Source organism: Schistocerca serialis, chromosome 6, assembly GCF_023864345.2.
Source record: "Schistocerca serialis cubense isolate TAMUIC-IGC-003099 chromosome 6, iqSchSeri2.2, whole genome shotgun sequence".
Taxonomy (NCBI): Eukaryota; Metazoa; Arthropoda; class Insecta; order Orthoptera; family Acrididae; genus Schistocerca; species Schistocerca serialis.
In genome coordinates this window covers 747,870,746-747,881,242 of record NC_064643.1, presented here as the reverse complement: position 1 = coordinate 747,881,242, position 10,497 = coordinate 747,870,746, and the positions used below count along the sequence as shown (strand labels likewise).

The window sequence follows — 10,497 nt, the reverse complement described above, 5'->3', positions numbered from 1 at the left end:
CAAAAACTCATGAGTTTATCTGTAGGACTAGTGGTTAGGAGAATATTAATAGCTTTGGTAATGTCCACTTCGGGGACGTCCGCACTTATGTGATAATTACCAAAACATGAACGAAATATCGTAAATTCGCGATTGTCACGCTGTGAGTAGTAGTCATAGTTAGGTGTGGTGAGATCACTGATAACGTTGTTAATAGACGTTTTCTACAGTTGGATAAAACACGAGGTATATGTATTTTCTGTATATGCCTACGCACAATAACTTGCCTAAACTTTTTTGTTAACTGATATGTTTAGAATAGTTTAGAAATTTTGCGTTACGCTTTGTTCTGTTTAATGCTGTACATACACAGTAAATTGTCAGCGTTATGTGACAATGTCAAAGCAGTGTGCTGAGTACTGTTTTAAAAATAGAAGACGGAGACGAAATTAATTTATTCCCTGTAAAGAAGGGGTGTGTTTATTATGCAGTGACATTGTGCAGGAATTGTAAAGTTTTCAGGCACAAACATTGTCGGTAAATTTGTTGTGGATTAGAAGTTTCTTCCGTTCAACAGTTCCCTCCTCCCTTACATCATAAAAGTTTTGCGCACATCGAAGGAAAACACATCGCACTTATTTGGAGAAATTTGCGTAATCGAAAAAGTGTTGTAACCATTTTCCGTAGTGAATGAAAACGTTTTCGGAAATGCGAACACTGCCAGCAAACCTCCACTTGTACATGGGATTTAGAATAATTCTAGAACTTGAGCTAGGCCTACAATAGCAAGACATTATGAAGTGTCAAATTACCGTGCGAACACATATGATCTATCAGAATGTAACAGAACGCTTTTTTCTGTAAATTATTGTGACTGTAAAATTACTCACACCAAATCATTACGATCTTATCATGCAAAATGATCTATGGAACATGCAACACTAACTACAACTGACACTCTGTACAACAAAATTACCAATAATATGATCGTGATAAAAATAATATGCCGAACTGATTTTTGGATCGTTCCAGAGGAACAGGGAAATAAAGATGAAAAATTAATTATATCCGAATTTAACTGCTTTTTAATCAAATTTATGGCAAAGATTTATACTTTTATTTACCATCAATTCCCGTGAGGGAGAAAAGAGGTTAATGAAAACATTGGTGAATTTTAAGTGATAGAGTGTCTCCAAGAGAGACAGATGTTTGTGTGGTGGTAACCAGGTATTTTACCCTTCGTTGCATTTTAGGCAGCTCCAACAATCTTTATAACTGCAAATTGTTCCAAGTATATACGTAGCAGTAGTCGTTTTTTCTTTTGCAAGCTTTGCTGTTTCTTTTCGACTATTCTAATTTCAAGTTTTGAGTACTCTGCCTATAACATAAAAATTGCAGTATAAAATAAACAAACATTCGTACTCTAGACAGAATACCTGCTGTTATGGACAAGTCAACTGAGAACATACCTTAATGGTTTTGAAATAGGCCTATGTGCAAGTAGTCAGTGTGTGAGTGTAACAGTTTAGTTGGGAGTTGGCAAAGCCAATGAATCTGATGTTTAAAAGAATAAGCATGGAGGTATGTTGACAAACTGATCTGTAGCTTAGTTCTCTTTATAAAGTCAGTAACATCACATTATAATCACCATATTGTTTGTACAGCATTTGTTGCCTGTTCCCTATGTCACTGGTCAAAGTCAACGACTGATATCAAACATTCCTATATAACCTGTCGTAGCTTATGTGTGATATACATGCATAATGTTCACTTAAATATTGATCAAGGACTCGTGTAGTATCTAATACAGTTTTTCTGAATGTATCTAGTAGTTTTCATTTCTGTAATGAAATTTCCAAAAATGTCGAGTACTTCTTGACCGAATTACTTCAGATGAACATCAGACAGACATAGACTACACATTTTTAAATATATATGTAATACTTATACAGAGAATATTGTTAACAAAAATCTTGAAAAATTATTGGCTGATTTACTTTAAATTTTTACGCATTATGGTACTCAAATAAACATTTGGACTGGCATAGGATATATATATTTTTTAAATAACAATGTAGGTTTTCTGCTAAGACTGAATGTGAGAAAGAATGTGCTATGCCGTGCTGTGAAAATGTACAGTTTTGTTTTCTTTCTCAAAGTCAGTTTTAACTATGACAACCATAAGACAACATGCTTCACCCATATATGTTCTTTCTCCTTTTACATAATTTTACACAAAAATTGTATAGACAACAGTGTGCTATTTTCTTTTGTTTCTCTAGTCAGTTTGACTGAAAACAGGAAAGGTGCATTTATGGCTAACTTTGTAAACCTACCCATTCACAGATTAGAACTGTGCAAAATACTGTAACTGAAGCTATTATCCTCACAGATCCAACACTGCAAAGATCATTTTCATACCCCATATACCAGTGATCCCAACTGATTTACCCATCCATTTTAAGTGAATTCAGTTCCAAATCGAAGTTTCGTTTGCAGTAACACACAAGGCTTAAGGTTAGAGAAGAAGGAACATAAAGGATTGAAGAAAGAGGTTTGGGGATGAAATGGCCATAGAGAGGGGGAGAAAGAGATGGACAGAGAGAGGGAGAAGAAAGTGATTAAGACATATCCATTTACCATATACACTAAGAAATTGCAAAGCATTGCTAGGTTCGCTAATAAATTATAAAAATAAAATATTGTTCTTGTAATAGTAGCAAGCTGAGAAAACAAAGTAAAGCAAACAAATTTTGCTACAAGTTGAATGATTTAGATTGAACTCGGTAGAAATGTTTGTTAAGAGAATAGATCACTGCTGTAGAATTTACAGTGATGATGTGACCAGTTTGTACAGTTTTACTTCAAAGCTCTTTCATGGTAAATGCCTGGGAAGAGAAATGGAACTAAGATAGCAGATTCAGCCATTGGGTAGAAAAGGATTATACTGATAAGTAAAGAACAACAAAAGGAATATGTTGACTAATGGAAGCCAAGGAACTACTTGCCCAGCGGCTGCATGTGCTGGCACAACGCTTCTGAGATGCAAGGAGATGCGACGTTGCCAGATTGAATCCACCCTGTGGATTAATGATGAGGGCCAGTATTCTGGATGTGGTTTTTAGGCAGTTTCCCACATTTGACTGGCAGAAAACTTGGCTGGTACCCATCTTTGACCCCAGTTACATGATTCACAAACATTTTGAAAACGTTTGCGCACTTTCACATGGGAAGGTATCCAGCCACCCTCTACTACGAATATTGCAAATCCAGAATAACATGATGACGGTTAGGAAAAAGAAGGAGGGAAGCCTATGAATTGGTTAGATCTGAGTATCCACAGTACGGTACTCTGCTATGGCCGGGGTGGGGGGGAGCTGTTTATTCCCTTCATGTAGGTTGCCAGTCTCAATAATACCACGTAACATTGGTGCTTGCAATTACACTCCATAACTTGCTGATTAAATCTCTTTTCCAAGTTTGTCTAGAATTTGTAACAACTGTAAAAACCCATTTATTTGTTGACTGTATATGTTGTACAAAATTAAAAAAATGTATATTGCAATCCCTTGAGTGTTTTGTAACTAATGTTGATATACAAACATCCTGCCACATTTCTGCAATTAAAGACATAGATGACATTCAGGGGGTTGCTGGGCATTGGCTTTCACCCTGACATAATGGAGATGAATCATGTGATGTCATATATTGGCACTGTGCTTGAAAGTTGGTTTTTCAGAAGAGGGTGTTTTGTTGCACTTGAGATGGTGCACCCATGTGATGAATACTGGTGTCAGGGAAGTTGCTGGGTGTTTGTTGAAAGTTTTTTGGGTGTTTTGAGTGTATGATACATCCTAGTGTGAAGTTTAACAGCCATAAAGTATGGAGGAGATTCATGACATGCTGAGCGCCATAACAATTCCTCATAAGTGTGGTGTATTCACAAAATGTATTACATATAAAATATATGAAAAACCATAGAAAATCGCTGAAGTGGCTCTTTTCCAAGGTTTTATGTGACACAATTTGTGGAAATCAATTCATCGAGGAACCTGCTTTGAAAAATGTAGGCAAAAGATCTGCAGTATTGTTTATTAGACCTTTGCTTGTCCATGTGGGTTGTTTTTCCCAAGAGATGTGCATGAAAATGAGTAATTTACAAGAGTTGTTTTGGCCCCTACTTTACCATTATCAAGAGTTCCTCTTGTGATTAAGCACATATAATGGACTAATAGCCCTGGGCTATGCATATAGAGCTGCTGCTTAAAACTTCAAAACATGGTCAGAATGTTTCTTATGTAGAAAATAGTCCAAAATGTTTGTAGTCTATATAAAAAAACTTGTGATGAATTAATCACATTACTGTCCACACTATAATCATGCTCTTACTAAGAGCATGCACTTGCCTAACCACACTCGCCCCCTCTCTCTCTCTCTCTCTCTCTCTCTCTCTCTCTCTCTCTCTCTCTCTCTCTCTCTCCCTCCCTCTCCCTCTCACACACACAGACAAACAGACAGACAGACAGAGAGAGAGAGAGAGAGAGAGAGAGAGAGAGTACACACATCGTGGTTATTAATGTTGTAAATGGATTGATATGCACTATTTTTATATAATGATTAAAGCTTTAGTGCTTTCTGCGGTATTTAATGGATCTTGTGAAGAGAAATCCCTTGGGTGTGGGGAGTCAAAATAATAATAAAATGGAATGAGTTAAATTTGTGAATCATTATAGTGTTACAGTGCTAATTTTATTACAACTGATACATCATTTTGAACAGAAAATTCTTTATTTACTCCCAAAATCCACTATATTACCAATGATTAATATTCTTTGACATGTTATCACATACATATGTACCCATATATCTCACTCCATTCTTTGCTAATGTTAAACCCTTGAGGACCTACCATTATGACCATGATTTTGCCCATGTTTTTGGCAAGAGAAATTTTGGTAGTGTCCAGTCATGTTAGTGGGTATATATTTTGTGAGAATGAAAAGGTTTTTGTGGCCTTTCCAGGATGTAGGGCTATCATCACGTATCATTCTTTCAACGTGTCTCTGTACTTTTAAAACATTGTCCCTGCAAGCAGGGGCAAAATAGTTGCACTGTACTAGTGATATGCTTTTAATCCTGGAGTAAGTATGTATTTAACTGTAGCTAATAATATCAAACAGTTACAGCTAGAACATAATATATTTTCAGATGAAAACATATTTGCTCATGTTCCAAATTAAATTACCATCCGGCTCCCTCCATCGGAGATTCGAGTCCTCCCTGGGACGTGGGAGTGTGTGTTGTCCTTAGTGTAAGTTAGATTAAGTAGTGTGTAAGTCTAGGGACAGATGACCTCAGCAGTTTGGTCCCATAGAACCTTACCACAAATTTAAAAAAAAAAAATTACCATCCTCTAGTATAATGTAAACCTCAAGCTACGCTGCATACCAATATGCTACCATAACTAAGATTCTGTGTTTACATTTATTGCTCCTCAGGGAACTCGCACGTCTTTTATGAATTCATGCATGATGAACATGGGGCCCGAGTTATTGCAGTACTTCTTCCTTTTCTGTACCGAAATTGCACTCTTTGTCTATCCGTTTTATCTTACTTGGTATGTAGTATAGCTTCCTTGTTGCCAACTGGCCGTACTTTGCCAGGAGCGTAGCTTAATTGTTGGTAACCAGGTATATCTGTTAGACCCGTCAACCAGTCAGGTAGGGGATCACCAAGTACTTGCATAGCTGTGGCTCCCTAACCACACATGGATAACGCTGTTGATTCCTGTCCATGAACTTTCCGTGAATTCTTAAGAGTATGTGTTTACTCTATCTTGAACACAGGGACTCTGTGCAATGGTTCCGCCACCAGGTAGCAGTCAGAGTGGTTGCCACCAAAGCAGACAACTTGCAGTGAAGAGAAATGAGCTAGCCCAAGGTGGTGGTCACACATACCCAGCAGTCTCACCTGAAAGATTAGATAGTTACACAGCTTTCTTCCCCACAGCTACGTAATGTGAGAGAAACATATTTAAGAAACAAGGAGAGAAATATTCTCCCCAGTACATGTCTGATCCGGAACAGGTGGCAAGTCCTTCTCAAATGTAAAACCATTTTTCTTTGTAGAACAGATTGAAGATAGGTATGATGAAGTTACTTCAATAAATAAAATGAATAGTGGATCAATATTAATCACAGTAAATTTGTTGAAGCTTTTGTGGTGGCTTACTGATGTATTGCCTGTTGGTTTCTGTCCTGAGACCTTCAGCTGACAATTGTTTTAACAGTTTTGCCAGCACAAGTGGCTTGGATTGTCAGATGTTCATGCTCCATTGCTGGTGCAAGACTGGGGTTGAGCCTCCAGCCTGAGATTACACAGTATGTTTCTTTCACACCTACGTCTGCAGCCTTTTCCTTGGGCATTACCACAGTTGTTACTTACAATGATAATTTGCAGCAGCACAGGAATCCAAGATCCATTTAACTGAAACTTTTTTCCTTCCTTTGTGAAAGTATTGTCAAGTTTGTGAATTTCTGTGACTTCCCTGAACGAGCGGGTGTGGTAACTCTTCTCTACAGTGAGAACCTCACTTCTTGCAAATTTTATTATGTGATTGGTCTCTCACAGGCCATTTCTCCACTTGCCCCAATTTGCAATACCATTTATGTGTGGTGATCCTGATATTAATGGATTATCCAGTCATTCCAACTTCCCCACTTGTACGCAGTATGTGGTATATTCCGAACATTGAGAACGGCTCCCTTTTGTCATTTTCAATCTGAGACACTCTTTGGTTGTCTTGATTAGTTTATAAATAGTCTTTATGCTGTGTTTACACAGTATGCACTCGATTCTGTCCATCACTGTGAGGATGTATGGCAGAAAGACCATACCCAACATTTTTCTTCTTCCGGCATGTCACCTTTCCAAGTGATAGATTTTATGACACTTTCTATGCAACTAGTGGAGCACCCATTGCTTCTGAGAATGCATTCCAGATGTTGCAACTCTCGTCTGAGGTGATGCAGTTCACGTATTCATCTTGAGTGTGTTACAAGCATATTAATCATTACTTTTTTCTGTTTCATGTGATGATTTGACTGTTTGTGCAGGTAGCTCTGTATGTGTTGGTTTTCGGTACAGGTTGTAGCCAATTTTCTCATCCTTCCATGTAACCAGGATATGGAAAACTTCTAACTCCATCTGTCTGTCAGAACCTTGTAATTCCAGTAATCATAACTCCATTATCAAAGAGAGATTTGAAAGTTCATGGACATTTCTAGTTTTTCAATAACTAGGCTTTTGCTATGTATTTACACATACAGCAGTTTTATCTGTATCATTTTGTATTGTTTTTTTAAGAAACTGTTTCTGCTTTTCCTGTAAAATTTAACATACTGGAGTTATGAGGTTTTCGTTGCATACGATCGATATTTAGGAAGGGTAGCTGTTGGTCATTTTCTGTCTCCATAGTAAATTTTATGCTGACCGGAGACAACCTAGGTTTACAAGGTGCAGAGTCTAGCACCTGTCTTTTGGAATTCTCCATGAAGAAATTGGCAACCACTAGACTGAAGTAGAATATCCATGTGGACACCTTCCAGCTTTTATAGGAATTGCCTTTCCACATAAAGTAACTCGTGGTAAGACATGCGTGAAAGAACTTGGTAATGTCCTGCTGGAAAATAGAACTAATATGCTCCAGAAAGTCATTGAGTGGCACTTCGGTAAACAAAGAAACAGCATCAAAGTGTCCAGCAGGTTGTTTGGGTCAAGTTTTAGTTTCTTCAACTTCTCAGTGAAATTCTTGAAGTCATTTTTGTGTGTGTTAGACTTTCCCCACATGCAGCTAAAGCAGAGGGGCCAAATGTTCATCATTTTACATGTTGGTGAGACAGGAATGCTTACGATTGTTCTTAATGGTACATCATCTTTATGGATTTTTGGCAATTCATACAGCTGAGGTGGTAGGGCTTCTGTGTTACGCAGTTTCCTCTGTATGTCTGTCAAGAGAGAAGACACCTCGATTAATCAAAACATATTCTACATGGCTCAGTATGTCAGATCTGCACTTAACTTTCGGTATGCCATCAGATCTAGTAGGTCATATATCTTCCTGGAGGCTATGGACTTGGCAGGTTGTAAACCGTAGACATGGTACAAGTATGTCGACAACACATTCATTTGTGGAGCCAAGCTGATTAACAGCTCTGTGACTTCCTGACATGTCTGAACACCCAACATAAAATTTACTATGAAGGTAGAAAAGGCCCAACAGCTGCCCTTTCTAGATGTGCTTGTTACAAGGAATTGTGAGGACTTGGATCACAGCATGCACTGTAAACTGACACACACAGACCAATACTTGCACAAAACTGCCAGGTCATCATTCGAGCCAGAAAAGAGGAATGATTGATACACTTGTAATGCACTCAAGACAAATGTGAGCTGCAGCATCTTGGATCAATTTTGAGGAGCAATGGATGCCCCATGAGTTGTATAAGAAGTGTCACAAAACCTAAGACCGTCCACACCCGCAGCGACTGAAAAGAAACACAAGGGGCTGGTGATCTACATCGTCAGCTGGTTGCTGATGAGCTGGCAATAGAGTTATGCACACTGGGCAACTCTGAAATGTGAAATTACAGGTGCAGTGTGTAAGCATGCTGGAGAGGGAGTATTGTTTGACCCACATGAGCATCTTTTCATTACACTTGGCATGTCGAGGACAGATTCAAGCTCAGAGAAACAGGTGGTTCTCTGTTATTATCACACGTGAATAAGAAAACGAAGAACACTCTGGGGTGTACATCAAAGAAATATAAACTGCAGGCTGTGTGTAGCAGCCAAGGAGCTGTAACAAAGAGATTTGAAATTTATAGCACTGCGTTACTTTTACTCTGAAAACAAAAAACTTGAGATTTATATTCACAGTAATATGGTAATGGTTATTTTTGTTTGATAATTTTTTGTAAGTGAACACCATTGTATTTACATGTGTAGGAGAATTGTGACTTTTCACTGTTTGTATCCAGTTGTGAATTTTTACTGTTTGTTTCCATTTGACAGTGTAATTTTACAGGCTGACAAAAGCTGTCTGTCACGCAGAAGAATACTATCGATATTATTTACAATTTTTTCTACATTTCCTTCCATCGACGTACCGGTAATTTTATTTTAAGCAATAGATGTACACTACACTGTTCATGTAATATGAGGTACTTTTCCCACTTAACACCTTGCTTTCTCTGTCAAATATCTCCTGCAGTAGCCTATTAGGAACTTGTAGTTATTAAAATGGGATGTTTTCCAACTTCCGTACAAAATTGATGTTTGCAGCCTGCTCATTCATCTTCAAATTAAACCAACACACAGCTGTGTTAGAGAACACAACTCAAATCACCTGTCAATGCGGACACCGAGTTGGTGGCAAATGGATGGCAGCGCGTTGAAAATGCCCCAGAGGGTCCATAACTCTTTTGTGGATACGTGTGTGGTGAGCTCGGGACCCTGAGCTAGTGCAGCTCTTTTTCCTTTCTGGGCTGCATACTTTCCTTTTCCACATCCCTCCCCATCCCCGATCCTTCCCCCCTCCCCCCGCCCCTTCTCCCTCTCTTTGGGAGTATGTTCTGTGCTTATGTTCGGAGATGGACACTTGTGACTGTAAGACTAGTTTCTCTTCTTTGCTCTCTATGCTGGAAAGTCTCTCTTTCCTGCCTTTGTCCTTCTCTTTTCCTCGCCTCTTCTCTTTACCGTCTTCTCCACTGCGGTGTTTGAGACATCTCTTCTTTCCTTTTCTTTGTTCCTCCCTTTCTCTTTCTTTCCTCCCTTTGCGTGTCTGAAGGCCGACCCACACGTTCCCGCACGTAGCCAGTGATGGGGTAACGTGTAATTCCCCACCCTAAGTAGACAGGTAGGACACGTATGTAGCCCCTAGTAAAGGCCAGCCCCAGGGAGGGGTGATTACCATAGCTGGTACTTTCTGAATGTGCCTATTGGTCCCTCCGTTCGTTCCCCGGGAGGTGTGGACAATCACGTAAGGCAGGAGTGCCCTCAGAGGGCCCCCACGAGGAAGGAGTGCGCCATCAGAGACGCCAGTAATCATGGGAGATACTTTCGCAATGGTTTCCTCTACGTCAACAACTTCTGCCCACAAGAGAAAGCTAGATGAGTCTCAGCTACAGACAATTCTTCCATCAGTCCCAAAGTTCCTAGTTGTTTCTCAGTCTGACAAAGGTAAAGACTTCTCCACAGTCAGCCCTTTCATTATTCAGAAAGGTGGATGCAATTACAGGTCCTGTAAAGTCTTGTTCCCGATTACGAAATGGCATCTTGCTGTTAGAAACAGTCAGTGCCCTCCAGGCACAAAAATTGCTGCGAACTATACTGATGCACACCTTCCCTGTCCAGGTGAAAGGGCACCATACTTCAAATTCACCACACGGGGTGGTTTATACATGCTCACTCGAAAGATTATTGAATGAGGACATTCAAAATTACCTGTCTGACCAGGGC

At 39.2% G+C, this 10,497-nt stretch overlaps 1 protein-coding gene across 2 annotated transcripts in view; it reads left to right on the top strand.

The window, feature by feature from the left end:
* The first annotated feature begins 35 nt into the window (after positions 1 to 35).
* Positions 36 to 10,497, top strand: part of LOC126485108 (optineurin) — a 149,502-nt gene continuing 139,040 nt past the window's right edge. The window contains exon 1 of one of the 2 annotated variants that reach the window (XM_050108737.1): positions 36 to 225. The gene's annotated coding sequence lies outside the window, so the exon portion shown is untranslated. The remainder of the gene's footprint in view (positions 226 to 10,497) is intronic. The other variant, XM_050108736.1, reaches the window with a different exon arrangement.